This window comes from Prunus mume, linkage group LG8 (genome assembly GCF_029339155.1).
Source record: "Prunus mume cultivar Tortuosa linkage group LG8, ASM2933915v1, whole genome shotgun sequence".
Lineage (NCBI taxonomy): Eukaryota > Viridiplantae > Streptophyta > Magnoliopsida > Rosales > Rosaceae > Prunus > Prunus mume.
The window spans coordinates 17,776,180-17,782,217 of record NC_142705.1 but is presented as its reverse complement, the minus strand read 5'-3'; positions in this window follow the sequence as shown (position 1 = coordinate 17,782,217).

Below are 6,038 nucleotides of genomic sequence, written 5' to 3'. Positions count from 1 at the left end.
ACAACAAAGCCCTTGAACTTGAACTTAAAAATTCAAAAGAAAGGATTGTTTCTTTAACCATTGGTGCAGAAAAAATTGACAAGATGATTAGCATGGGACGAAGAGATGGTGACAAGCGAGGCTTGGGATTTGAACCAAGTAATAAGTCTTCCGCTGTGTCTAAAACAAAGTTTGTCAAATCCACTTCACCTATTGAACCTTCGCCTCTCATGAAGTCAAGAAATTTATTCCAATTTGTCACTTTTGTGGAACTCGTGGGCACATAAGACCGAGATGCAATAAGCTTCGAAACGAATTTGTTCGTTCAAATTCTCATGGCATGGGTGGAAAAGTAAGTATCCAACATAAGATTTCAAATCTTATGAAAGAGGTAAACCGCTTATCCAAACTATCTTCTTTTCATTGTTTGCCGTCAACTAAGACAAAGTTAGTTTGGAGGAAAAGGAAAATCATAATTGTATGTCTTCCTCCACTAATGTTGTGCATGAACCCGTTGCTTTAGAAAGTTTGGATCTTAAATGTATTGCTGCAAAACCCTTGGATAATCTTCGATTTGACACTCTTAGAAAGTCTTTAGGTATATGTGCTCTAGATTAATTTGGAGTCTATTGCATGCCAAAGCCTCTTTCATGTTTTATGATATTTCAATTAATTTCTGTGTTTATAAATCTGTCCAGCTCGTGCAAGGATTGTTAAGGTGTATCAACTCTGTAATCTGAACGTATTTGTTGATCTTAGATTGGGCTCTAACATTGCACTATATTAAGAACTTACACTCTCAGCTTCACACAAAGGTTTCCATTGTCTTGGTGCATTATAAACTTCATTAAATGATCTATCCATCTATTTATTTTTATTTTGCACACCACACTATTTTCCTTGAAGTCCTTTGAATATCTCTTATCATGCACTTGTCTCTCTTTGGATTGCCATAACACTACTGTGCGTAAGTTCTTGATCTATTTATAAAAATAAATTTAAAAATTTTTTTTTAAAAAAAAAGGGTGTCAACCACTCATTGCTCAGTAACCGGGCCTCTTGTCTAACCAACGTCGAGGTTCGAGTCAACAGGTTGTGATGGTTTGCTATCCTTGCTTATCTTTGGAGCCTTCATGATTCGGATCAGTATTTCCCCAAGGGTGCTTCATCACCCAGTTGCCTCCAGTCATCTGACGTAAGCACACTGATTGACCATCCGTTACATGGATCATGTCGAAAGCTAGATAAAGTGAGCCACAAAATTCGTATTAAAAAATATATATATAAATTGATCTTCTTATACTTACTATGCACTTAGTGTTTGTGCAATCTTTGGTGGGATTCGTTTTGTGTGGACATATTTTTTGTGCTTAATTGAAAAAGAGTTCATTTAACACATTTGCTCCTTGATGGTAGACTCATTTGATGCTTTTTTATCTTTCACCATGACTGTGGTATGCCTCTACTGTTCTCTGTGAGTTTGTGAGTCTTATGTGCTGTCGTGTGTTTGTCCCTGACATGCTTTGCTTCACATGCGTTCAAGACAGCAAAGGGTTTGTTGCTTCTTTCATTCTTTACCCACAAACTTGGCATGTTTATGAATGGAAAATAATTATATCTTCAAGAGAACTTTGGGTCTGCATCTACAGTATGTTTCATGTCTTGATTGTTTTGAGCTTTCTGTCTTGAGTGTATTGCTTTTGTTTTTGTATGTTTTGGTTCTTAACAACTTCTCATTATTCTTTTTAGTTCTCTATTTTCCTGTCGCTTATCCCAAAAACAAAAACAAAAAACAAAAAAAAACAAAAAAAAAAAAACAAACAAAAAGAAAAAGAATTTTCTGTTTGTTTTCAAGATAAAGCCTCTTACATGCTTTATTGGTTATTCTCTATATCTTTATATGTTGGGAATGCAATCTGATTTTTTTATTTTTATTTTTCTTTCCCTCTTATATATGCTCCCTTATGTTCATTCTTTGCCCTTTGGATTTCCTGACAAAAAGGGGGAGAGATTGTGTTGTGGAATTAAGGGGGAGAGATTGTGTTATGGAATTAAGGGGGAGTTGTGTTGTAATTCTACTTTGAATTACATTTCTTCTCCCATATGCTTCACTGGTTTTGTTGTTTCATAATGTGCAGGGATTCAGGGCTTCATGCTTAGAATAAGAATTCATTTGTTAAATCCCATCTAATTTCTTTTGAGTTGTAATAGGTGTTTTGTCTAGGAAATGCCAAAGGGGGAGATTGTTAGTACGAAATTCGTATTGACATTTCCTAGACTTTAGTATAGGGTGAAAATTAGTTTGTGAGGAATTGTTATTGAACGCTTTGTCACTACTCTTTCAACCCCACACTTCCGAGACATGCCCTGACCATATGAGAATCTTGACCTCAGGTAAATCATGACATAATCACGCATTCATTATAGGATTCCTAGTTGGAGTTATTTTCACTCAAGTATTTTTATGTTAATCTTATTTCTAATAAGATTAGATTTTATCTCTTGAGATTACTTTCCTAGTTCAACTCTATTTTAATTGAAGTTAAAATATTATCTTTTCCTATTGTGACTTTGCACGTTGCTTACCTCTTAGTTAATTTGGTTTAAAGAGAGAATCAAATCTCTTATTGATGAGAGGTTGTGGTGCAATAGGAAGTTTAATATTCGTGGCCTATTGGGTTTCTCTCCCATAAAAGAGAACAAGTCTTGTATAAAAGATCATGTGCCATTCTTTTATTTGTAGAGCTTTTGAGATATTTGTTTTGAGCATATAGAATTCTAAGAAAAGCTGTTGTGCGTATATTTGAGATAAATCATCAAGTGTTCAATGTTTACTTGGTGATTTATCAAACACTTTAATCATTCATATTGCATTCATATGCATGTCGGTGACTCATACGGTTGAGGGCACCAAGACCGTGGTGGCGGTTTTCCTCCGGTGAGCTTGAAGTAATCGTGGCCAGTATTGCGTTCAACATAAGGAGTGTCGAAGATCATCCCGTGACAGAAGTTGAGTTACGAAGAAGTCGGTAAACATTATCTAGAATGTGTTTAGGATAAGTGTGTGAGTACTTCTTGTAATCATCATTCTATAGTGGATTTGTGTTGGATGAGGAGTCCCGTGGATTTTCCCCAGAGGTGGGGTTTTACCACGTAAAATAATTCTCTGCGTGTTCTTTTATTTTATGCCCAGCACGTTACAGGATTGATAAGCCATATCAATCCTGCTACCGAAGTTTATTTTTATTTATTTGATTAGAATCTTAAATTGGCCTATTCACCCTCCTCTAGGCATTTTGAGTCATCCTGCAGGTATTTTCAAATACAAACCTCAAACAGATGAGGGGGGGGATAGGGTTCAACTCAGTTTCCTCTTAAGCAACCCTTTCGACCTATGGGATTCTACAGACTCAAGTCAGTAGTGGCTAGCTTTGCTTGTATTGACCCTGATTAAGTGACTAGCCTCAAACCCAGATCATCAAAGTACCTCATCAACTCTCTAATCTCGGCTACAATCGGGTAAATCTCCTGTCTTCTTTTTAAACATCATCTAGAACTTTTTTCTGTTGTTCAAATACAAAATGAAGAAAACTTACTTTGATTGTTTTGCTGCTGCTATCGGTTATCCGAGCAATAATTTAACAAGAAGAAAAGTCCGGCTTGGCTGTAAAAGTTGTCCATCCCGACCACTTGTTAAGTACATTCATGTCACGTGAGCCATATTTCATCTCTCTCCTGCTATACCTAGCTTGCTAGCTAGAGTTTTGTTTTTAAAAACATTCTTAATCGTAGTACGTATTTCGATTCACGCGATGACATCAATTTAATATTAAGCTAAAAATAAGTCCATTGATCGGGTAGTACTTCAAAACCAAAGATTGACTTGACAATTAGACTAACGGATGAGCTTTAGCTTTGCAGTAACAAATGGCTTCTATAACTATAAGGGTTTTAAGGTAGCGAAATTTTTTGTCGCCAAAGTTTTGACCTGCACTAAAGGCGTAACGATTTGATCAGATATATCATGGAATTCTTCATAAAAAAATTGTTGAATTGGTGATTTTTTCTTAAATTTTTTATTGTTTACAAATTTTAAATTATTTAATAAATATTTTTTTCTTTAATCTATGTGGCGTGATATTATTGGATATGTGAGCCCAGATCTGTATACAACATCAGCCATTTAATGGACTTTTGGATGGGGCAGATGCATTAAGGGACAAACGGAGTGGACATCTAAAATCCTCTATGAAACCTCTAATCTTGAGCCCTTGGAACCTCTAATCTTTCTCACATCCAGTCATCCGGATTTTTGTTCAAGTCCAGACCTCTAATTTCAACCTTTAGATGCATCCAACGGCTGCTTGATACAACACCTGATTTAATACAACTCCGCTACTTTTTGTCCACGTCACTAAGACTCGTGATTCTCTCTTTCCTCTTCTAATATTCCTTGGTTGTATACTGTGTATCACCGTTGCCGGACCACCGTTATCTCTCATGTTGGGCTAATAAACCCAAATTGGGCAAGGGCATGTGGTTTTTGCTTTGAATCTATTTGGTGACTATTGGTGAGAAACCCAAGTCAAAAATTTGTGTGAGGTGCTTTTTTTTACTTGGAATTTCGAACACCCAAGTTTGCATCTTTGCTTATTGTTGAAATTCATTCAAAGCTCAGCCAAGTTTGGTTCTCAATTTAACGACCAAAAAAAAAAAAGAAGCAAAATTGGTGAGTTAGTACCCCTAGGGAGGATAGTTAATTCAAAGCTTAGCCAAACAAGCATTTTGGTTTCGATATTTGGGCTTTCCACGAACCAACAATAATTTTTTAGGTGGTTTGTATTTGTACGCACCCCCTAGGGAGGATAGTTTATCCTCTCCATTTCTTTTTTATTTCCCCAATTCTTATTGGGTTTATAATCTCCTTCTCTAGAATTTTTTTCCAAATCTCCTTTCCCCTTCTTAAGATTTATGAGACCTTAAATTTAGTTTTGACTAAAAGGCGCTTTCAACTAAATTTTCATTTTGCTTACTCAATCTGTTCTCATATGCTTCAAGAGAGCCCATTATTTTTGTCACTAATAGACTAGTTAAATCTTTTGTCTGTTTAATGGCAATAACTAAAGGATCATACTTGTTAGGAAGATGGATAAGTATTTTTTCTACAATTCTTGAATCATTAATATTTTGCTCCATAGGCTCTCAATTGATTGACTATTTCTTTTATTTTAGCATAATAGTTTTGTGTGGTCTCAGAATCCTTTAGTTTAATGTTTTCAAAATCTTTTCTCAAAGTTTGTAGTTTAACTGCATGTACCTTGACATAGCCTTGAAATTCCTCCTTCAAGGTATTCCATGCTTTCTTTGCAGTTGTGGCTTCCATGATCCTTGGAAAGATCGTATCATGCAAGGCTTGTTGAAAGGAAAATAAGGCCTTTGCATCCTTTTGTTGATCCTTCTTTAGTTGCCTCAACTGTTGCACGATTGAATTTTCTTGAGACGTAAAATAGGTCTTCATTTTAATATTTTAGAAGTCATAGTTTTCTCTAGTGAAAATAGGAAGAGGAGCAGAGTTCTAGCTAGTGGTAGAAATGATGGAGGACTAGAGTGAACCAACGCCCAAGGTTGATCGGAACAAGCTCTGATACCATTGTAAGTTTAGGGGAGAAGAGATTTAGGAAATGGTTGGTTTAGTGATTAGGACAATAGGTTGACTTGGAATAGAAAACTTTTGAAAGAGTAACAAAGTAGTTTGACTTGAATGGAGGAGGAAAGGTACAAAGCTTTAGATATAGGATTTAGTGGGATATAGGATAGCTGGTAGTTTTCAGCTTACATATTTGTCAAGGCAACAAGCCTATATACAACAGCGGCTCTGAAATTTTAGGGGGCTTGTGCCAAAACAACAAGAGAGCTTCCTAAAATAAAGTTTTGAACGAAAAATTATAAAAAAGATCAAAGTCTATAATCAAAATCTTGTGATCATTAAATTACTAATTATCATTAAATAGGAATTAAAAAAACCAATATTAAATAGGAATAGGAAAACTAACATTATT